Consider the following 25,311-nt stretch of genomic DNA (forward strand, 5'->3'; position numbering starts at 1 on the left):
GAGTGGCGACCTCTGTGCCTCCTTTGTCTGTGCGAGGAAGCACAGCTCATCCAGCCCCATCTTGTCCCTGTCAGAACCCCTTCCAGGCACTCTTCACATTTGCTGACTTCAGCCCTGTTCACCTTGCTGACCCCTGCTTCTTCCCCAGCACTGATGCAGGGCTGCCCTGTCTGCTTGGTCCCCAAATCCCTCACCCCTGCTCCCTCCCCTGGACCAGGCATGGATGGTGCAATGAGAAGCCCAATTCCTGACTGTCCTGTTCCTCCACCTGCTGTGGTTTCCCTTCCTGCCACATGTTGAAGCCTATCTGGAGGCTCCCTCTGAATGGGGGTTTAGGAAACCCTTCACATCCTAAAGCATCAGTCACAGGTGCAGTAGATGCAGTTCTGCCTTCTCTGCTGCTCCCAGCGCTTCCAGAATGGAGTCTCCCACATCCATGTGTATATGTTTAGCTCTCAGAGCCCCTCTCCTATCACTAATCCTGGTGGCCCTCCCCCCACCAGCCTGCTTCTGACACTGAGTGAGGTTGCCCCCATGGACTTCACTCCACCTTCCCAGCCTCTCCTCTTGGGGTCTCCCCCTGTCTCCTGTGGGTGCTTCCTCCCATCTTCCTAGGCCCTACAGATGCCCCCCCCACCCAATGACAGCACAGCCTCAGTCACAGTCACCACCATCTTGGATTTGAACATCTGCCCCTCCCCCATCACCAGAGCACCTCCATGGTGACCACAAGATCCAGCACTAAGAATAAGCCTGTGTTTGGAGGCACTATGGCTCCTATCTTAAGTCACATCCTTGGTGGTGCACACAAGCAGAGGCCTCTTCCAGCCGAGGGCCCAGCACCACTGCCAGCAAGGCTGCCTTTAAGGAGTATGTCCATCCCAGCCTCTTCTCCTAGCAGCCCTGCCTCTAAGGGGGCACAGTGAGGAGCAGGCTTGCCATTAGGGCCCCCTAATCACATATCCAGGGTTTGGTTGGACATAAACCTGTTGGGACAGCAACCAAGTCATTTTCCTACAGGTCAGGATTCACTCCCTTGGGATCTAAGGGGAAAATGCTGACCTGAGCAAATAGCTTCCTAGAGAAGTAGCCAGTGTCCACTTTCTTCCCAGGCTGAGCTTCATGGGCCCCATTTAGGTGTGAAATGCAAGTCGAGCCCTGACCTCTACGATCCTAGAACAAACTGGGTGCCAGAGATACAGCATTCCATTCTTGCCCCTGCCTGGCAGTTTTTCCCCCAAAGGTGGGTAGTTTGAGGCTGTTGTCCAATTCCAGTGATTAGAGTCCCCAAGACAATAGACAGAGGTCTTTGTCCTGTCCCCTCCAGTCCTGGAGCAGGGGGGTCATTCACTGCTGCCAACAGCAGACTCCTCCCCTTCCCCCATTTTCCTCTCAGAAACCTTTTGTCTTCTCCATAACTTAAAGCCTTGTTCTTTTTCCTTTGCATAGTTCCCATGTGTCTGTGCTCTGTAGGTCAAGTCTTCAAAGCACTGACTCTTATGAGCAGTGACATGGGAAGCCAGACCTCTTTAAAGTTTCCTGTGGCCCAGCTCATTGGGTGTGGAGAGTAGCACAACTGATGGCTAGAAGGACTGGCACCTGAATTTATTAAAAAGTTTGATTTGAGTTTAAATGATGCAGACCAGGATGAAATGGACCCAGGGGGTGATAAACAGGGCGACTCATCCTTGCTTGTTAGAATAGCTGCTTCTCACCTCCCTCTAGGTGGGCTGGATCATCCCTAGTGTACATCAGGAGTCCATGCTCTACACATTTAGTCCTTTAGAATGTAGCAGTTTCTCTTTTGACTTTTTTGCTTTTAAAGTCCTAGGCATGTCACATATATATACATTTCACCTAGAGAGTATGGGCCTGACATCAAAGCTTCTGGGCCAGGGTAAACTTTAATTCCAGGTTGTGACATGTCCCTGAGCTATTTGTGACACCCTGCTTTAAAAAAGCAGGACTCCCTGAATACATCTCTTCCCTTATCCAAAAATAAGGATGAAAGGGAACTCTTTGCAAAGGAAACAAGTTAAAATTAGTTCATTTTAACTATAAAAGATTAAAAGACTTCCAGTTCGTGGTCCAATATGTATGGAGATTAAAGATCAACAATCCTGTTTTCACAACAAGAGAAAAGCTGAATAAACTGAGAATCAATAATTCTTCCTAAATCTTTCAGAGCATTGAGGTCACAGGGCAAACTATCACCACAAAAATTGGTGAGACAGGTGAATACAGAGAATCACAGCTTAACAAAGCAGAGGCCTGTGCTGGAGCCCAAAGCTGGGTAGCAAAACTTAAACTGTAATTGATGAATTTCTGGAAGCTAAGTGTGGAGGAGATTGAGAGTTAAAAACTCCAGGGGGAGCCAGTCTTATGGGATCCTCCACATTTTTATGAGTTTTACCTCTAGTAGTCTAACCACATTCTCAAGGTGAAGATCAAAGAAAATTCTTTCATGCCTCTGGCAGGAGGAGAAGAAAAGCAACCACTCTGAAACACACCCAGAGCAGTCTGTTCTCCATAAGAAAGCCTTTCATTTTACAAGGAGCAACCACCTTGGGTTCTACCAGAGCACAAGTGGCCTGGAGAATGGAAATACCCAAATCTAGTCCCTTCTAGTTTTCCATATAGAGGAAAGGAAATTCTCAACTCTAACTCCCTCTGACATTCTTTCACCTACCAGGAAAAAAGTCTGAGAAGGATTTGTAAAGTTCAAATCCCAGGGACACAGGTTCACTAAAAGACTGAGATCTAATCATAGAACTATAGAACGCTTCCTCTTCCCCTACACCTTACCACTGCATTCATAGGGCTCCTTTATCAAAATGAGATTGTAACTGAAACAACTTGACATCTCAGATTTTAATGAAGAATAAATATCAAAGGAAACCAAAGAGAACAGGGAAGACTAAATAAACAAAAAAACTCAGAAAAAACAAAGGATCCCAGAAGAAATGAGAGCTCTGACACCTATGACTAGCAGCAAACAGTAAATATGGTTTAACTCCTAGAACGTTAAAAACTCACATTAAAGGACCATTTACCTCAGTTGTTTTTACCCAATACATCATGTCCATCTCTTGACCAAAACTTAGAAGACATACTAAAAAGCAAAAAATGAAAAAAAAAAACCAGAAAAAACAGTTTGAATAGACAGAGCAAACATCAGAACCAGACTGGGATATGACAGAGATTTTGGACTTATTAGACTGGGAATTTAAAATAAGTATAATTAATATGCTAAGGGTTCCAGTGGAAAAAGGAGATATCGTGAAAGATGGGAAGTGTAAACATAAATATGGAAATTCTAAGAAAGAAGCAAAAGGAAATAGTAGAAATAAAAAACACTGTAACAGAAATGGAGAGTACTTTTGATGAGCTCATGAATAGATTGAGCATGACTGAGGAAAGAATCACTGAGCTTGAAGATATGTCAACAGAAACTTGTCAAACTAAAGAACAAGAGAAAACAGACTGAAGACAATAGAAAAGAACATCCAGGAACTATGGGAAAATTCCAAAAGGTGTAACATCTGTGTAAATGGAAGAAAGAAAGAAAGAAAGGAAAGGAGGAAGGAAGAAGAGAGAGAGAGAGAGATTTAAAGTAGCTTTTATTTGACATACAACAAACCACAGATTTAGGAATGTCAGAGAACACCAACCAGGATAACTACCAAATGATCAATACCCTTGTATATTGAATTCAAACTTTAGAAGTCAAAGGCAAAGAGAAAACCTTGAAAGAAGGCACAGGAAAAAAACATCTTACCTGTAGAGAAACTAGTATGAGAATTATATTGGATTTCTCTTCAGAAACCATGCAAGCAAGAAGAGTGTAGACCAAAATACTTAAAGTGTTTAAAGAAAAAATTACACCAACCTGGAATTCTGTATCCATCAAATTTCTCCTTCAAAACTGAAGGAGAAAGAAAGACTTTCTAAGATAAATAAAAACTGAATTTGTCTCCAGTAGACCTGCCATAAAAGAAATGCTAAAAGAAGTTCTTCAAAGAAGGAAAATGATGTAAGTTGGAAACTTGGGTATACAAAAAGAAAGAAAGAATGTTAGAGAAGGCATAAATGAAGGTAAAATAAAATATATATTTTTAATTTTCTTATTCTCATGTGATCTAAAAGATTCATTTTGTTCAAAATAATGATCACCAAAATACATCACCAAAATATCTTCATGGATAAGGAAAATGATGAGAGCCATTTTATAAGGGATGGAAGGGAGAAATTTGGAATACTCTGCACTAACCATGAAGAAATATGGTGTTATTTGAAAGTGAACTTAGGTTAGTTTTAAATTTACATTGTGAACTCTACGGTATCAAATTTTTTTAAGAAATAGGTATAATTAATATGCTAAAAGTGGAGAAAAATGGAATCTTATAAATTGCTCAGTTAAAACTAGGAAAGGCCAAAAATAATTTAAAAGAGTAGAAGGCAAAAGGACAAGGGCAATGGATAGAAAACAGTTACAATTATGGTAGATATAATCCAACTATCTCAATAATCACTTTAAATATGAATAGTCTAAATACATCAATTAAAAGAGAGACGCCATCAGAACAGATTAAAAAATAAGATCCAACTATATGTGGTCTACAAGAAACCCACTTTAATTATAAAGGTGTAGATAGGTTAAAAGTAAAGGGACAGAAAAAGATAAACCATGCTAACACAAAGCAAAAGAAAGCTAGAGTAGCTATATTAATGTCAGACAAAGCAGTCTTCAGAACAAGGAAAATTATCAGGGATAAGGAGAGGTATTGCATAACGTTAAAGGCGCCAGTTCTCCAAGAAGACATAGCAATCTTAACAGAAATGCTTTTAACAACATAACATCAACATACGTGAGACAAAAACTGATAAAACTGCAAGGAGAAATAGACAAATCCACTATCACAGTGGATAAACATAGAAATAGACAAATTCACTATTATAGCACTAAACACTGCTCTTTCAGTAACTGATAGATGCAGCAGGCAGAAAATCAGTAAGGATGAACTGAACAGTATCATCAATCAACTGGATGTAATTGAAATTTATAAAATACTGCAACTAACAAGAACAGAATACAGTCTTCTCAAGTTCACATGAGACATTCACCAGATAGACGACATTCAGGGTAAAAATATTAAAAAGAAAAATCCACACCTCAACAAATTTAAAACAATGGAAATCATACAAAGCATGTTCTCAGACTAACAAGTAGAAAACAAGAACAGAGAGATAGCTGGAAAACCCCTAAATATTTGGGGATTAAACAACACATGGATCAAAAAAAAAAGAACTCTCAAAAGAAATTTCAAATCTTTTTTACTAAGTGAAAATGATTATACAACTTATCAAAATGTATGGAGTGCAGTAAAAGCAGTACTTAGAGGGAAATTTATAACATTGAACGCATATATATTATAAAAAAAGAAAGACTCAAATTTATTATTGCTCCACCCCCAAGAATGAAGTCAAAAGTGAAACAACCCAAGCAACAATATCTCTTTCAAAAGCATTTCCTCTCCTAGCATTTCCTCTGTTCACACTGAAGGATGTAAGTGTGCCAAGGAAGAAAGCAAAGCCCAAGAAGGGACCCAGCACCTTTTCTCCAGAAAGACTGTGCCATTTATTACTAACATTAATGAATTACTTTATAGATGCCAGACTGGTCTGTGTGAAACCAAAATATTAAGAAATAAATATTTTGTAATCACGAGGAAGGGAATCTTTCAGATTCCTAGTTTTAAAACTAAAAACTCAAATTCCATTTCATAGCCACTGGGATGACTCTCTTTCTCCTGGCTGGAGTGCATTCCAAAAGTGACAGGTGTCTTGAGGGTAAAACTTAAAAGAATCCAATAGTGTTTTTAAAAGACTCTCTGTCAACCCTGAATATAGTCCTAAACTATATATAAGATAATAGGCATAAATTCTGATCAGCGCAACCAGCAGACAAACAAACAGTACTGAAAATTTTAATACTGTGTGCAGTGATATTTCACGGGCATGTGTCTATCAAAATTCATCAGGCTTTAATGCAGTACCTTCCACGAGTAATCAAAGACAAATACAGATATTCCACATTTGTCAAAAAGGTGTGTACCTGTTCTTAACAGCAGTATTTGTTCAACCCTCAGTTCACATGACTATCACCTCCCACCATACATTGGCCTCTGCCGCTGCTCACCAGAGCCAAGGTGCCTGAGGTGCCTGCGAAGCCCCAGTTACTTAGCCAGGAGAAAACTCTAACCTCTTCCTCCTCCACCTGATGCTGAGGGACAGGAGGGAAGGGCGCAAGCAGAGCAAACCACTCCCCCCCACTACCCCTGCTGAGGCCCCACCCTCTCAGATCCCTGTCCAACCAGGGCTGTCTGGCTGGGGTGAAACCCACCCCTATCCAGGAGGGAAGCCCGATTACCACGCGGGCAACCACTCTCCTAGCATTTCCTCTGGTCACAATGAAGAATGTAAGTGTGCCAAGGAAGAAGGGAAATCCCAAGCAGGGACCCAGCACCTTTTCCCTGAAAGACTGTGCCATTTATTACTAATATTAATGAATTACTTTATAGATGCCAGACACTATGTTGAGTGCTTTATTTGCATAATCACCTGAAAAAAAAAAAAAGAAAGCCTCAGCAAAACCAGCTATTCATGGCAGAGTTAAGGGAATGGAGGGTCAGAGAGGGCCCGGAATTCACTGGAAGTCAGAGGGCAAGTGGGCAGCAGTACTCAGAATGCAGGTTTCCACAGATGATCCCAAAACTAACTATCCGCAGTCGAGGGGCGGTAGGGCCCCAAGGTGCTCATCTTTTTGGGAGGACGTGGCGGGGGAGATTCTGCCTTCTTCCTGTCCAACTTTTGGACTGACTGTACTCCCTTGGGGAAGTGGAGCCTGAGATGCCTTCCCATGTTCCCTAGGGGTGCACTAGAGACAATGGACCTGAGGCCAGCCGGCACACAGTATTTGCAGCGGGACGCTCCTACTGAAGACTGGTGGAGTACAGGAGGCTCAGGGAGGTGGGGTGAGCTCTCCTCCAGGCGGGGAGGAGACAATGTACACAGTGGGATCAGATGCCAAGGCTCCTGGTGCCTGACCACTGCTGGAGCAGTCCTGGCGAGAAGGACTGGTGGCCCTCTGAGTGCTGCCTGGTAGCACAGAGCGGAAGGTAGTTGGGCAGGTGCACCGTGGGCATGGCCCCCTGCTGCTCTGAATGCCACCCTGCTGCTGCTCCCGGGGTGGGCGGGGTGGGGGGCTGAGTATTTGCAAGGGAGGCTTCTGACAATCAGAGGTAGGGGTGGAGAGGTGGGGTGGGATTAGGGCTGTACCCTTCTGGAGCTCTGAGAGCTCCTAAAGACCCAGAAGCTCAGAAGATGCTGGCATTGTGGCCCCTCAGTATTCTGGGATTGGGGGAAGCAGGCTGAACTCCCCAAAACGTAGAAATTACTGTGTGTCCCTGAATGATCCTCTGTCTCTTCATTCAGCAAACACATCTGGGTCAGGGGTCAAGACCCTTCCTCCCACCACTGTGTGCTTTGAGCAGGTGACTTCATCTCTCTGAGCCTCAGTTTCCTCATCTGTAAAATGGGGATGACAAAAGTACCGCTTTCAGAGCTTTTTCAGGGTTTTGATGAGAAAATAAGCAAAGCCCTCAACAAGGGGGGCTGTTATTGTTGATGCTCTCCTCCACCCCACCCACTGCACCCCTTCAGCCCAAGGAAGACCTCTTCTAAAGACAAAATAATGCTTTTTACTCCAAGCATATTTAGTTTGCTATTTATTAATGTAGCTTCAATTGTTATTCTTTTTTCACTAGTATTTGCCTAATCTTCCCAACATTTTAATCAAAAGCATTTATGTGTGCTTATATTTAGGAATGCATTTTATAGTTTATCCACTCTGGATAAAGCTTTTTAACTCTTGTGTTAAGTCCATTTAAATTTAGTATGAATGATAATATAATTGTATTTATTTATTTTATTTTTTTGCTTGCTGCCCTGATAGTTTTATGATTCTGCTCTCTTTTCTTTCTACTTTTGAATACACTCACTACAATTATTATTTTGTAATTTTTACCATTGTGCTATTATGGAATTCATATACTCTATCATTTTTAAAGTTACTCTGAAAATTTTAACAAGCAAAATTAACTTAAAATACAAAGTAATCAGTATGCTTACCTCACTCCACACAAAATGAGAACACTTCCAATCGGATAACCGTTCTTCTCACCCTAAGTGTTACTTTTGTTTAGTGGTAGTTTGCTTCCAACTTTTTTGACCCTCCAATTTGGAAAATGTTATTATTTTATTTGGTGACTATGTCATTTCTGCTTACCAATATTTAGCAATATTTGCTGAACATTCTGATGTCACAAGCTTTCATTATGAGATCATTCTCCTCAGTTTGTCTTGAAAAATCATCATTATTTTCACTGAATAAAAGTTTATGTCTATAATTCTACCCAGACCTTCTTTTAAATCTTAGCACATTCAGGTGTTTTTCAGTTTCTTTTGGTTCTACTTTTGCTGGTTACTCTTTCTAGGTAAGTAGCATGTTTTTCTCATCTCTCCTTTTGTTTTTCTTGAGATGAACCTTAATATACCTTTATGTGGATTTTTTATTTATTTACACATCATGGTTTTCATCCTGTTTCCTAAAGCTGAGAATTTATATATTTTATCAAATCTAAGAAAAGATCAGCTGTTATTACTTCAAATGTTTTCTCTCTTCCGTCCTCTCCATTTTCTCCTTGGTATAAACTTAGAAGATTATCAGATCTTCTCATTCTGTGTTTCATAATATTCAACCTCTTATTTGAGCATTCCATTTCTTTGTATACCTGAGTTGGGAAAATATGTAAAATCTAACTTCCATTTCTATGTTTCTTTTTCACCTATCTCTAGTCTTCTGGAAGAGTCCATGAAATGAGTTTTTAATTTTAATTTAATTTCTATATTTTTCATTCTTAGTAGTTCCATGTTTAATAATCTATGATTCCTCAACCATGTTTTTAGTTCTACATTTAGTGTTTTGGGTTTTGTTTTTTTTTTTTTTTTTTGGCTGTGTTGGGTCTTCGTTTCTGTGCAAGGGCTTTCTCTAGTTGTGGCAAGCGGGGGCCACTTTTCAGTGCGGTGAGCGGGCCTCTCACTATCGCGGCCTCTCGTTGCGGAGCACAGGCTCCAGATGCGCAGGCTCAGTAGTTGTGGCTCACGGGCCTAGTTGCTCCGTGGCATGTGGGATCCTCCCAGACCGGGGCTTGAACCCATGTCCCCTGCATTAACAGGCAGATTCTCAACCACTGCATCACCAGGGAAGCACCCTACATTTAGTTTTTAAAAGGTTTTAAAATATCTGTGATTCTGGCAGCTATAGAATCTTAAGCCCCTGGATATCTAATTTGACAGAAAAATATAGGTGAATTTCTAATTAGCTGAAAGTTCATGTGTTTTATCCTCTCCAGCTATCTGGATTTTATATTTAGTTGTTTCTAATCCTCTTTTCCTTCCTTTTATTACTGTTGCATTATAAAAATAATGAAATTTAAAATATACATTCTGTATAAGCATGTGTTTACTCATATTTGGACATATTTATCTAGAAGGAAAAGCAAACAAATTATTTTCTCTTGACATCGTAAGCAGACTAAATTAACGAGAGCCCTTAATAAACTTGGTCATGTGTCAGCACTTACTTCGGATGAACACATCACTGTCCTAAAATAAAATTAGGATCTTATTAAGGAAGCAGCGAGAATGGAGGAAGGGGTAAGCAACCTGTATAATTTTCATCACCGTATGATTGACTCCTCATTTTCTGTATGCATGCGAATTCTTCACAAGTGCAGTACACATCCAACAATATGCTCAGTAAAAGTGGGTGAAATCATGGAAATTAAAGTCTAACCGGTGGACGAGAAGAAGTTGTAAAGAAATAAAATCCAATGTATATTTCTTTAAAAAGCTCCACGTCTGATGCTGTTCATGTGCTTAGGAGACTTTCCCTCCCATATCCAAGGCTCATGCAGTGGTGAGTGCTAGACAGGGGTGCTCCAGGGTGGTCCTGGCGGTGAGGTTAATTGGCTGTGCAGGTTGGAGGCTCCTGCAGCCACCTGGGACCTTTTGGTGTTGCCAAATATCAATAGTTACTCTAAACATCTCCAGGTATTTGTTGCAATTGGGTACAGAGGTGTGATTTGGGGTTTGCGATAAATTACTCAAATACCCAGTCTGCAACTATTTGTCACTGCTGAGCTTTTCATAACATGTTTGAAACATTACTGTTTCTTTGTTTCTTTTTTACTTCTTACTTTTAATGGAAATATTATATGCCTACCAAAAATTCTTTCATGTCGTGATTGTACAGTTCAGTAAATCTTTACAAACTGTGTCATCATTCCCTAGATTAAAAAACAAAGAAAAAAAATACCTGACTGGAACCCAGTACCCAAAAAATTTCCATCATGAACCTCACCTCCAAGGGTCACCACTGTCAACCACTTCCAAATAAAGGAAACCATGCTTTATTTTGTGTCTGGCTTCATTTACTCTACATTCTGTGATATTCACTCATGTTATTGTGTATTTTTAAGGGTCATTCTTTCCTATGAAGGTATAGCATACAGTTGTTGAAATATGCTAGAATTTGTTGACACATAGTACTGTTATGAGAGTTTGGGTAGTTTACAGCTTTGGGAAATTATGCTGTTAGATACCTTGCTGTAAATGTCTTCTGGGGAACATATGTATGCATTTCTGTTAGGTATTTCTCTACCAGAAGAATTACTGGGACATAGGGGTGGCTTATGTTCGCCCTCAGTGGATATTGACCAAGAGTTTCCCAAATGGAGTGCACACCTAATGCTCACACCTGCTGTGGAAGAGTTTGGTTGCTGCTCAACCTCACCCACAGTTGGTATTGTCAGAATTTCAAGATTTTAGCCATTTTGGGAAATGTGTAAAAGATACATAGAAAGGTCAGGTGCTTCTGGTCAGCTTGCAGATTCTGAGTTTGGAGGCAAGAAGAATAGCAATCTGGTCAACCTCTGCCATTGCTGGGATTATTCTTTAGCATCAAACCTAAACAAATAATTGAGGAGATATTTTAGTGGTATTTGATAGCATTATCACCACAAGCCCTAGAAATGCTCAAATCCCAGGAGATTCATAACGTAGGGAGAGTGACAAATAAGGGCTCATAGTACCAGTTGGTTATTATCCTGATGTCCAACCCCTTTTTTGGCAACTCTCTTACATAACTGGTTTAGAGTAATGCATGAACAGTCCCACCAACATGCTGAAAGTTCGTCTATGTCCTCCTAGGCCCACAGAGGACCAATTGGCTGGCCAATAGAGCAAGCCTCACCTAATACTAAGTTAAGATTGTCTGAGATAAAAATGTTGCTTTCTTGATTTTTTCCTTAATCAGTCTAGTTCAGATATGAAAACCTATCATGTACATTAGAGGTTAGTTACAGTTTTTTTCGAGGGCTGGAAGGATAGTCACTTTCCAACTGTTGCCTGACTCAAGAGGCACTCAAATACTGGAGCATCAGGTTATAAACTGCCGGTAGGAGACCTTTTCTTCAGCAAAGATGTTTCCTCTTTAAGACTTTTGTAGTTGCCAACCAAGATAGACTTGAGAGACACACCCTCCAAGAAAAGGTCATGTCTTTTGGTGTGTGCATGTGTCCTCTGTTCTTGCTTATAATTTCTCTTCACTACTGATTCCCATCCAATCTTCTAAAATCAACAGGAGAAAAAGATCTGCGCAAACAGGACACAGAATGACCTGATCTTCATAGTGCTTTCTTTTCTGTAACTGCAGGTGGCCTCAAGAGAAAGGAAAATCTGTGCATATTCTGGGTCAGTCACTTGCTGAGGAAAAAAACCACATGATAAGAAAGGTGGATCTTCCTTGCTGGCTTTTGTCTAGGGAATCAATATGATTCCAGCTTTCTGGTGAGAGTGAGGATTGATGGTTGGGAAAAAGAAAAAGATTTTATGGATAAAGAACTATGGCCGTGTTTCCACAAGAAGTTGTATTCCTTGAAGATATATAGGTTTGTGTCCTGGGGGATGGGGTATATCTATATGTGAGTTTTTGTGGTGTGATAGTGTGTGCATGTGTGTGTCCTTCCCCTGGGGTTATATTCCTCTTATACAGTAAAACTGCAAGAGTCAACTTTCTTAATTAAAAATCCTATCACCATTGCTTCATGGGTATACATGTGCTCTCTCCCCACCCTAGTTGGATATACTGCAATGCCATTCAGACACTAACCACCCAGAGTTGCTATCAGAGCCCAAAGTTAAGGACAAAGTCTTCCATAAGACTGCCCTTGTTTTTTAGACACCAGCCACACTTTGGGGATCCCCAGGCTACCCACACTTCCAAAAGACTGGCTATAAATTCAAGGTTTCCCAAGACCTTCTCAAGTTTGATTTAACTTTCACTATAAGGGACTCACAGAACTCAGAAATGTACTATACCTATTATTACAGTTTTATTATAAAAAATACAGATAGGATGAGATCTTGGAGGGTCCTAGAAGCAGAGTTTCCATGCCCTCTCTCTGAGCAATCAGGGCATATCACTGTCCTAGCAAACAAAAAACTCCACTGAGTTTCAGAGTGGATAATTTCTGTAGGCATAATTGATTAAAGCACCGCCCACATGACTGAAGTTGATGTCTGTCTGCCCTCCCCTCTTTTGGTCTTTGGCCATGGTTTCCTGACAGCAAAATGATCATATCTGTCTGAGCACCTACATTTGGTGTGGCATTTATATAACAGATACAGCAATAGTACTAACTTGAATATTCCTAATATTTGGAGGAGCAAGTGTGGGGTACAGATGACAGATGATAGGTTTTAGTTCAAATATATTTCCCAATATATTTGACTATCAATATTGGTATCATAATCTTACCAACAATGCCAGTGTTAGACTATATTGCAATATAATAGATGTAACCTGAAAAGTAAATTCAAAAGATACTAACACATTACTAGAGTTCCTTTCAGTCATTAAAAATTAGTCCATCCCATCATCAAATTTTATGAACAAAATGTCCCCTGGGGCAAGGCCACACAAGTTTGCAGGCTCCCTGTTGAGATTATCAGGTTCTAAAAGAAGGAGTGGTCTCAGCTATATATGGCTTCACCCTTTCAGGCAACTGGCGTAACTGAGCTAAGAGCTTTTTCTGAAGAATACTGGATTTCCCTCTGCGTAACCCATGTGTTTATTCCTTTAGCCTCAACTATTATTTCCCCATCTCTCCCTGTGTACAGAACTAATGGGCTATTTTAACCACTAGGCAATATAGGTGCATTCACTGTTAACCCCCTTTGGCCAGATAGAGTGAAAGCACATTTGGGCATCCTTCTAATAAGTCAGTTTCCCTTTGCGCTCCTGCCTGATCATATGGCCAGGCTATTGGTCACCACCCATGCATTAGTAAAAACTTAAACACAGGGTCAGACAGCATGCAAGTTAGCCCATTGAGCTCATTTATTTTTACATTCTTTGATCAGAGTGATGGACTTCCAAACTGTTCACTTTGGACCTGCCATCCAAAAGCTAAGCAGCTCTGTGTTTGTCAATCAAGAGCTGTTTACAAGGCACTGTCCAAGTGGCAGTAGAATCAGACAGCTCCTCATGTAATTCCAAAGTCAGATCTAGGGGAAAAGAATGTACGTGCTCATGAATATGCTGAGAAATTATTTGCATTACCTTCATAACATGGTCTTGGGCTAACCATTTCCATTGTATTATGGAATTCATCCGGGCATTGCCCTCTATAATGGAGTGTCTCTCTGCTATCACCCAAGATATTATGGGTATTTTGGGTTTCAATATTATTTTATGTCCTTTATTCACAGGGGCAGAGTCAATTAACGTCCAATAGCAAGATAGCAATTGCTTCTCAAATGGAAATTTTCTAGTCCATGGTCCCAGCAATTGTCACTGGGAGAAGCTCATGGGATTTTGCCACAAACCCCAGACTACACTCTATGCAGGGTTATTGTACAGAGAATTGACTTGTACCAACACTCCAGCTTCTATTTTACATTGTGTGGGCTCTGGCATTCCTATTGATTCCCACTTATCATGTCCAGTAAATACTGTGGAAGGGTGGTATTATGTGCCTTCTCTTTTATAATGTCGGTTGGGGAAACATTCCCCAAAAAGACACAATGTCCATCCCTATAATACATTTAGGTAAGACAGACACAATCATTTTACAAAGGAACTACATAAACATTCCAATTTTTCATGCAAACTTTTTACCTTAATCCTATCAACTCCTGAATTCCTAAACTTTCTCAACGTAATTGTAGGTTCCATTAGGGTCTCACCAACAGATTTTGGTACTAAAGAGTTCATGAAGTTCCCTTGTCAAGAAGTCTGAGAAATTTCTCTTCTCCACTCCTCAGTCAACTCACTCATGAGCATAAGGCTTTGGGTCCCCAGCAGAGGGTTGAGCCAAAATACAGTGACACTTTTGTCAACCTTTATCTTGATTAATCTGCTTGACTGTGGCCCCAAGTAATTCAGGTTGGGTTTCTCAATGTAACCTTTGCCTTCTAACTTTTACAATTCCTCCAAACTGGGTTACATAGAGTGGGCAGAAATATTTAAGGACCTTTAATGTTGGGGAGCCCAAGGACATCCCATTGGCCCACTCATCCTTCATCCTTTGGTAGTGCTCCATTAAGACCTTTGTTTCAACCCCATTATTGTCTGCTTTATTCACCCCATTACTTAAATACCATGTAAAGATGTCCATTCTGCCATGATGAGTCCCTTGACTATCCCTTCTGCTTTTCCCCATTTTTGTGTTACTTAATCTATTTTTATCAGCATCTATAAGATCCACAAAGGGAAACGGAGACAGAAAAATCCAATAAGTCATTTTGGGCAATTGTTCAACTTTGCAGCAGTGAGGTTGTATGGTGTCCCATGCAAAAGGTGCCCTTTAATCACAGCACTTATCATACCATGGAAAAGGGGCATATTTCACAGATTAATATCTGACCATCATAAAGCCTGTCCAGCATAGCTTGCATGCAAAGTATATCAGCTACTTCATCTGAGATGTACCACTCAGCATTTATATGGGGAGTCAGACAGTACCCCTTCTCAAGGTAGACAAACTTTGCAGTGCCTTTTACTTTGTCCACCAGGCCAGCTGTTAATTCAGGAATAATCTGCGGTGTGTCTGGATCATGCATAGCCATCTGTGATTGTTCCATAGTGTGATGTAGGTCATGTATCAACCTAAACATGCTTTTCCACTCTGCAGTATTTAAAACCAAAGACACAGCCCCCAAATTAGACCCTTATACATCCCATTTCAATAAGGATTCTTCAGGAAGTTGATGATACCAATCCACAAAATGAGAAAAATCCTTCATACTGTAACTCCTGGTTTCAGTAACTTCTTGATCTTTCCATCCCCTTGACCTGGATGACCTTTTTGATGACAAGGGGTCTCAGAGGTAGTCTCTATTGTCCAAGCATAACTTTTCCTTTTGGTGAAAGCTTTGAGGCTAGTGGCCATAGCTCAGACTGACCATAATCTGAGCTTGGTCGGCACCAAGATCTGACCCAGCACCCTTTTAATTTCACTTTAGCTGTTACAGATAACAATAACCAAGGAATTACATATTTAACCATTTTCCTATTATTTTACTCATGCATCCAGTGGGCCAACTCCCCAGGAGTTTGGTCCATCATCTCTAAATTCTATTGTTAACGGTTAACATGACTAATTGTGTGCAGCACAGCTGCTATTCCATCCCATAGATAACCTTTTGGCTGCCCAGTAATCAAAGGATCCTCATCTCCCCACCCTTTCATCTTTTCTCTTCCTAAACCACATGTCTCAATGAGTCAGCGTCCTTCTAGCAAATCCCACATTTCTAACACCAAATGCTCTGTTTCCCTACTAACTATAGCAGTACAATTCTGCTAACCACTCAGAGTTGGCATCGCATCCCACAAGTTAGGACAAAGTCACATGCAAGACTGTCCTTACATCAGACAAGAGACACAATTTTGGGATCCCTAGGCATCCCGTACTTCTGACAGTCTGGCTATATATTTAGGGATCCCCACAACCCCTCAGGTTCAGTAATTCCCTGGAACCAATTACTAGAACTAAGGAAAGCACTATACTTAAAATTATAGTTTTAATATAAAGGATACACATAAGTGAAGCCTACAAGTGTTCTGGAGGCAGAGCTTCCTTGCCCTCTCCCTGTGGAGTCCTGCACAGATTTTCTACATCACCCTCCTGGCATATCAATGTGCTCACCAACCCGGAAGTTGTACTGAGCACTAGTGTCCAGAGTTTTTACTGGGGTTTCCTTATGCAGGCATGATTAATCAAATCATTAGTCAGCTTACTGAAGTCAATCTCCAGCCCCCTCCCCTCCCTGGAGGTCAGTTTGGCTCAAGGTTTCAACCCTCTAACCAGGCAGTTGGTCTTTCATGGCCTTCCTGAAGCTACCTAAGGGCCCACAAAGTCACCTCATGGCCTAGCAAAGCAGTTTTACCACTCAAGAAATTTCAAGGATTTTTGAAGCTCTCTGCCAAGAACAAGGGACTAAGTATAATCTTTATTACAATGTAGGACATATGTTAAAATTTATCAAATTGTAATCCTTAAATATGTGCAGTATACTGTAGGCTAAGTACACCTCAGGAGGTGAGGAAAAATCACCGTCGCCATCCAGGAAAATTTTCACACGGAGTTCTAAATGGACAAAACTGTGTTTCACGATCCCTATTACTGGGACAGTAACCACTTCATTTAATAATAAATCTTAACTCTGAGTAGGTCTTTACATTCGTTCATGACATTTTGATTGATCACACACACACACAAAAAATCTACAACTGTATTTATTTAACTTATGAGAAAAGAGAGTTTTGAGAAGGTGGATGAATTATGCAGAGTTGTACAGCCAGCAAATGGGGAACCAGGCACTGTAGATTAACACTTCAATTCCAAATCCTATGCACTTTCACTCACACCTCTGCCTCTTGGGAGAGACTCCAAGCTTCTACTATGAGTTTGGCATCAATTACAATTTTATTCCTTGTTCCCCATCCTCTCTGTGTGGGGCACTTGCCAGGCCTGAGACTACAGTAACCCCAACCCTTGCTCCCTCAGAAACTTTAGCATTAAAGGAATACTTTCTTGAACGTAGCTTCCTTCCTGTCCCTCTCCACATTTCCAAAGCTCTTTTATTATAAGTGGGCTCAAATTTAATCTTCACTCCATCTTAGCTGGAGTGCTGGGGCAGAGCTCCTTCCTTTTGCAAGGATGCTCTTTTGGACCCACATGCATCAGCCAGTTCTGGAGGAATCTGAGAAAGGAGGAGCCTCCAGGCAGAGTTGGGGTAATTTCACTCTCAGGTTCACCAAGGGAGTTGTTTTAATTCAATATAAATATAAAAAGAGGCAAATTATGACTTGAGGATCCTTTTGGATCATGAATCCTGTGTGAAATACATGTATTTTAATAGAATTTGATTGCCTTGCAGGTGTTGATATTTTTTCCCACAAAACAAAAAATGAGAGTACTTGGTTAAAAAGATCTCTTTTTCTCCCCCAGAAACAAGCTTCTCATAATAAAATTATTTGAGAAATCCTTAATCTCTACATCACAGTTTCCCAGTGATGTTTGAAGGACTCCTGACAGTGTGTGTTTAAATGTTAACTTAATGATACCAAGAGCAAGGGCTCTAGAAATCCAGAGAGAGCCATGTGGTGGGCTCCATAGGAAAAAGCAGGGCCCAGAGCCTTGGATGGACCTTAACAGGGAAAAGGTATAGAGGGGCAGAAGGAAGACACAAATGGTACCTGGGCCATGGGAGTGATGGATTCCAAAGTCTGAAGATGAGAATCAGTACAGCATCACCACCTGAGTCCATCCATAGCCATCTGTACAATGATATTCATGCCCCTTCTACATGGGAATGAAACAGGATGCGAGCATAATGACTTGGTTGAGAATGGCATCGATACTGTCCTAAATGTCTGCAGAGAGAAGGTTCCTTCCTGTTCTGTTGTCTTCTCCATCTACTGTGACATATCACCAAGTTTCCTTCATGGAACTTGGTGAGAGGCAGAGAACAGGAATCAAGTCTGACATGGGTCAGTGGGAACGGGCCGCAGAGTCTGGCTGGAGACAGGAGGCTCTGAGACCTGTTCTCCCTGATGTCAGGACGGGGACCAGTTTTTACTTTTCATCTGGTTCTACAAATTACCTAACAGTTAGTCCTTTTCTAGACAGTATTAACCAATGATTGTCTGGCCCAAAAAAGCATTTAAATTGAAGAGATCCCACACCATGGGATCCCACAACATTCTAGTTGCAGCGGAGGTGGGTAGGGTATGGCCTCCAGAGGAGAGTGAGCTCAGGAAAGGGTTGGGGGCTGATCTCAGAGGTGAGGTGGTCCTTGCTACTCTTCTCTATGACCAAGAGGCATCAAATTGAGAGTTTCTCTGAAATAATCTTGGAATTCTCAGGCCCAAACTCTGTGTCTTCCCACTCATGAGGACAGGAACCCTGGCCATGGGTGATCAATGTAAGGGTACCACCTACGTCTTCCTCATTCCTTCTCACCCCAGTGCTCAGTCCTGGGCACTTCATCTTAGGCCCCATAAATGTATGATAAATACACCCCTGGGCTGAGATCTAGTTCAGATGTGGAAACTAGCTTATCCAGGCCCCATTGGGCCCCACACTAATCTAGGTGTCTCCCAGGCTCTAATCTAGATCAGGGGTGAGAAGCGTGGGCTCATGAAGATGGTGTCCCTCCCTCCGCTCTGTCCCTGCTGCTCTGATGATGTCTAGCACATGTGTGCCAGGCCATGCTCTTCACCTTTGCTTACAAGTGAGCCCCATGCTGGGAATCCTCCAGGACCTGGGTGTTGACCATACTGTTTGAGTGTCCCCAGGGCCTCACATAGTGCCTGGTACATGTATATGAGCCCAGGAAGAACTTACACATGAATGATAAAATGAGACTTCCAAACTACTCTGCAAGGAACAAGTAGGGATGGGAGCCTACAAATGGATAGGAGTGGAGGAGCTGAGGAGAAAAGGATGTGCATCTCTCAAAGGACCTAATGAAAGGGAACAGGTTCCAAGACAGGATTCCATGAAAAATCCCCACTGTTTGAAATGTTTTACTGCTCCGAGGTAGAGGCTGTTTTATAGTAGTGAGGTTGAGAACCGTGAGTGTGACGCTGGTGTCAATTAGGACTAAAAGGGATTCATCCTCAATCTGGAGGAATTTTTCTCCAGTTAAGAGGGAGGATTGAGAAGAGCCCCTGCAGTTCCTTAGAACCTCATCACTGAGAATTGGGAGGATGTTGGAAAGGCTGGTTAGAGGTCTCAAGGCACCTGAAGGGCTTGAATTTGTAATAATCTCTCTTCCAATGTCCTGGCTCTTTGCAGTAATAGCAGGAAGTAGGAGAGTTTCATTTAGGAGGCTTCCTTTGCTGGAGTTGAAGATTAAGAATTTTAGCAGGTGGTTTTTAGGTGATTCATCTAGCGTGTGAGGAACCTGGTTTACTAGATTAACAAAATCTGGAGTGGACAGAGTTTCCTATTCCATTCTGGTCCTTTTTACTACAAGGGAAAGGTCCCAGTTGAGCTCATTAATAAGCACAGAGTTAAAAGCTACCCAGGTAGAATTAACATCTGAAGGAAGACCAGAATTTTCTTTAAAAATAATCTGAAGTCAACTGTAATAGTCATGAAAAGGTTCATCAGATTTTTGTGTGCAAACCTGAATTTTGTTCCAATCAACAGGCTTTGGAAAAGCCCTAGGAATTGCTTGATGAAGTCACCTAGCAATTGTCCAAGCCTGATCATATAATAAGCTAGTGGGCTGGTCTCCCAGTTGTAATTCTTGAGCCCTTTCAGAATTTTCCCAATTAGCCCTTTTCATCCAAAGCTGGGCCTAGCCTTCACTGACAAGCCTATGAACTAGCTGATATAAGTCAGAGAGAAGCCAGGTTGATAAGTTTGAATGACTATATTAAATTTTTCAGCAAACCTTGGAGGATCTTTGATTCCTTTGGGAAAATCTTTGGCTATGGCTTGCAGTTCAACTTTAGTCCAGGGAATAGAAGAAATAAGGGTTTAACCTCTGGATCCACAGAAGGCTTCATTTTAAAGGGACAGTTTCCCATAAGTTCAAGGAAAGGGGGTGGGGAGAGTTTCAGAGCAGAAGGTAAGTTCAGTGAGAGAATTAGTATGGGGGAGCTGAGGGCATAGAGGAGGTATAGGAGATATGGAAAGGAAAAAGGAAGATGGCACCAGAGGCGGAGCCTGAGACAAAATGCGAAGAAAGAAGAGCCTGAGGATTTGGAATCCATTTTCTCTTTCTTCAATTGTTTGCCTCAGTTAATCTTAAAATATTATCTTACAGAGAGGCAATTTTAGGCTCCTGATAACATTTGGAAGCCTAGAGCTACCAGTTGAAATAGTTATTCCATTCAGTTCTGGAAATTTTTGAGCTAAGGTAGTCCAATTCAATTTTAAGGAGATTAAGTGTGGGGATTTCAAAAGTTCCCCATAATTGCTATTGATAGTCTAAATTGCCTTTGGTCAAAAGGACTGTGGTTTATAAACATAAAATCGGCCAGAGTTCCTGGGGTGGGGGGGTTGTGCCCTCATAGTATTTAGATAACTGAGATCCCATTTCTCAAGGTTTTTCTCTAAACTAAAAGAATAATTTTCAAACAGCCTGAACAGACTATACTTCAAACATCTTACAGAGCAAACAGTTCAAACAACTTGTAAGCTTAATACAAGCCAGTTCTAAGGGAACAAATTTGTCCTGGAAGAGTGAGGCCAAGGGCTTTTCAGGGCAATTCCCATAAAACAGCCCCTATTCCAAAGGAACAGGCCAATTGCTGAAAAGAGCACAGTTTCAATGAAACAGTCCCTGTTCCCAAAGCAATGGGTCAAAGTCTAACCAATTTCAGTTGAAACAGTCTAATCTCAAAATTAGACCAAAGTGCCAAATGAGTACTTGCATAGAGAACAAGGCCTTAACCAGGAAGGAAAAAAACCTTAAAGTAGATCCCAAATACAGCCTGGAGAGCTTCAAACACAAATAGGGCAGAAGCTCATATTCAGGAGAAAGACATGCCTTCAAACTCCAGGGCCAGTGAGAACAGCAGCGAGCAACTAGCGCTCAATTATGGATACCTCATCTTTTTGCTCACCATCCCTGGAGCAATCAGAGGTCTTCTCTGGTCCCTTATGGGCTACCAAAATGTTGATCTAAAACAAATAGACTGCCAGTTATTTCTCCAGCAAAAATGGGTTTAGTCAGAATTAGCAGAGAATTACAATTTGAGGTCTGCAACCATGGTGAGCCACGTACAAGTTCCCTCATGGCAAGAGAACACTTTTGTAGAGGGAAAAAGGAAGCTGAGAGGGCTATAAAAACAGAGTCTGTGGCTTTTCATTAGCTGAGTTGTTGCCAGGGAAGAAGGGGTCTGTCTTTTCATTTAATTGAGTTTTCTGTTTATTATTTTTTTACGATATTTTCTAAACCTTGCAATTCTAAGGAGTGGAGAAGTTGGTAAGAGTTTCACAGTCTAAGTTTTCATTCCCAAACTTAATATTTCTCTTTAAATGTTATAATGTGTAATATCAAGTAATAAAAGAAATACACTGATGGCTTTGTAATTCAGCTCTAATGATTACATTTGCATACACCCTGGCTTTTTTTTGTTTTGTTTTGTTTTTTTGTTTTGTGTTTTTTTTGCGGTACACGGGCCTCTCACCGCTGTGGCCCCTCCCGCCACGGAGCACAGGCTCTGGACGCGCAGGCTCAGCGGCCACGGCCCACGGGCCCAGCCACTCCGCAGCACGCGGGATCCCCCCGGAACGGGGCATGAACCCACGTCCCCTGCATCGGCAGGCGGACTCCCAACCACTGCGCCACCAGGAAAGCCCCACCCTGGCTTTTTTAGAAAAGAACTACAGTGCTAGTTTTATCAGAATTAAATGTAAATCTCATTGTCCCAAATGAGCTGCCTGTCCCTGAAGCATATTTCTTGGTAATGGTAGATATCTAAATGAGAAATAGCCAATTAAGGGACTCTAAATAACAGAAATAATTCAGTCATGTTTAATGACAATATTTTGAAAAATTATTTTTTTCTTTTAATATACAAACAGCTCTAGATAGTCAATAAAGAATAATAAGCAAAGAAATTTAAAAGCTGAACACTATTAGAAAAAATAACACCAAAAACTAAAAATGACTACTAAAAATGTTGAAAGACTTCAGTCTCATGAGCAATCTAGCGGATGGTAAGGGAACCTGAGACAGCAGCACAGCCTAACTCTTCTAATTACTGAAGGATGAATAAGCAGAAAAAAATCAACATGAAGCAGATGAATAAATTCTTCAGCACAAATTGTTGGTGGGGGTGGATAATATCCTAAAGGTTAGGTGGAAGAGTTTTCCTCTAAATTATATTTACATAGAAAAAAAGAAATCAACTAGAATGCCTGTTCTATTTTTGGTGGGAAACTAGAAGACATATCATCAAAGACAAAAGAAGTGTTCTGATCACAACCTGTTAGTAGTCAAGACACTTGCGAAGCATGTTGGCATGGATTAGAGCCCCTCCACTCTCCAGCTTTGTTTCCTACCATCCTTCCCCCACCATCCTCTCCCACCCCAACACAGCTGCCCACTCCCTGCCTCAGCAATTTTTAATTATTTGAAGTTCATCAAATACACTGTGCTGTTTCATTGTTCATGTCTGGAAGATGCTTTGCTCTTTGTATTACCTCAGTTGTTCAATTTCTTATATCCTTTTGTTCAGTTATTCAATAACATTTCATTTTTATTGACTACCAGCTTGGTGACTGCCACTCTACTAGGCACTGGATTTCTAAAGATAAATAAGACATAGTTCCTGTTCTCTGGAAGCCTGCATTCTAATTAGGAAGAATTGTAAGAAACAGTTTCATTAGGCTTTTTAACCAAGATAAGCATGGGGTCTGCTAGAGCAGGGGGTACCCGGAAGAGGTGATACCTCCATTGAGGACAATATCACCCATGGGAGTGAGCCTGGCAAGGAGTGGGTGATGAGACATTCTAGAAAGATCAATCAGTGAAAAGAAAGTGAAAGGTAACGTACGTTTCCAGAACATGAGTACAAAACAAACTCCCATTACCCACCCCCCTTCCCGAAAAAACCTCACAGTCTCTTCCATCTCAATGAAAGGCAATTTGGTTCATTCAGACACTCAGCTAGAAACCTTAGACATGTCTTCAAGTCCCTCATTCTCTCATATCCTACATGCAATCCACAGGCAAATTTTATCATCTCTACCTTTGGTAAATATCTAGAACTCAACACAGTCTTGGTGGGTTCAAACATGCCTGCTTTGGGAATTTATATAGGATTTTCCTCTACTGGGAGCGTGTTTCCCTTGTAAGCTGAGTGACTCTCTCCCTCTCTCCTTTGGAGTCTCTGTTCATATATCACCTTTTCAGGGAGTATTGTTCTGACAACACCCAAAATAGAATAGTGACCCATAACCCCACTCTGGCACTCCCTGTTCCCATTACTCTATTTGCCTCAAGAACATTCATCACAATTAGACATATCATACATTTGCAATGTCTGTCTCCACTTTTTTACAACATAAATTCCACCAACAGAGGGGTTTCGTATGTTTTGTACATTGCCTTATTCCTATGCCTAATTCAGTAACTGGAACATAGCAGGCACTCTGTAAATATTTATTGAATCAATTAATTAACTAAATAACAAGCTACCAGGTTTCTGCCTGGGGAAATAGGTTTTGTGTGAGGGAGTGGTCACAAAAAATGAGTATGGGAAATGAAGTAAGCCAGCCTTATTGTGGCAGAGACTGGTTAGTTTTTTTACCAAAGCTGTTTCCTGACATGTTGGGGAAAAGATGGTAACTCAAGTGGCTGTTGGCAGGAAGCAGTTCTTCATGACGTGTTGGACTGAGCGCCTCAGTTCCTCACTAACTGTTGGCCCAAATGTTTGCCAAAGGGCATCTCCAAAAGGAAGATCACATGGCAGCTGGCTTCCCCCAGGGCAAGCCAGCCAGAGGACAGGACGGAAGTAACTTGACATGGAAAGTATCTCCTCAAAGATTTGTATTCATTAGAAGCAAGTCACTGGTCCAACCCATCCTCAAAGGGAGGGGATAATTCAAGGGAATGAAACCAGGAGGTGAGGAGTCATGGGTGCCCATCTTGAAGCTTCCTACCACTAAACAAATGAACACGTGAGTAAATATACATTTACAAGTCACCATGAGAGAGAATAAAGATGGTGAGAGTGAGGCATATAATACATTATGTGGTCAGGAAAGGCCTCTCTGAGGAAGTGACAGGTGACCTGAGATCTGAATGGGAAGAAAGAATCAGCCTCATGAAGTATATAGGAAGAACATTCCAGGCAGAGGGCACAGTGTGGAAGAATCCTGTGGAAGAACTCAGGTCATTGAAGAAACTAAAAGGTGACCTGTGAAAGCAAAATGGTACTTGGTACGAGGTGAGTAGGTTGAGGTAGGCTGAGGTCAGATCATAAAAGGTTTGGGGTTTATGTTAAAATATTTGGAGTTTATGTTGAGTGCCATGAGAGGGCAATGAAAAATTTCAAGCCAGAGATGGACACAATTTGATGTCTAAATTGGAAAATCACTCCTTATTGGGTAGAGGATGGAGTGAGAAGTCAGACAGATACGTCAGTGAGGTTGCATGCCATTATGGTAGCTCAGGCAAGCAATGAGCTGACATGGATCAGAGCTGACTCCATGGAGGCAGGCTCTGGACTCTGCTGTATAAATGCCAGAGGAATCAACAGATTGCCTTTGTGGAGCAATGGGAAGTGAGGTGTGAAGACATCCTCTTGGACTTCCTGACATGATTTAGAAATGACTACATATGGGTGATATTTGATATCACAGAACTGGATGAAATCAGTGCCACATCCTTCATGAGACTGACTCTTACTTATGCTTCAAATCTCAGCTCATCTGTCACTTCTCACAAAGAAAGGACCTCAGACTGAGCCCTTAGGAACTCCACTTGCTTCAAGGTTCTGGAGAGTGGAAGTTGCTGGCAGAGGAAACTGTGAAGAAAGGGCCAGAGGGATAGGAGGGCCCTCAGAAGGGGCTGGTGCTGTGGAATTTGAGAATGGTGAACTGGGGATAGAAAATTGTCCAGTGTTGAGCACTCAACTAGCTAGCCAGGTAGTTTTAT

The sequence above is a fragment of the Lagenorhynchus albirostris genome, chromosome 11 (assembly GCF_949774975.1).
Source record: "Lagenorhynchus albirostris chromosome 11, mLagAlb1.1, whole genome shotgun sequence".
Lineage (NCBI taxonomy): Eukaryota > Metazoa > Chordata > Mammalia > Artiodactyla > Delphinidae > Lagenorhynchus > Lagenorhynchus albirostris.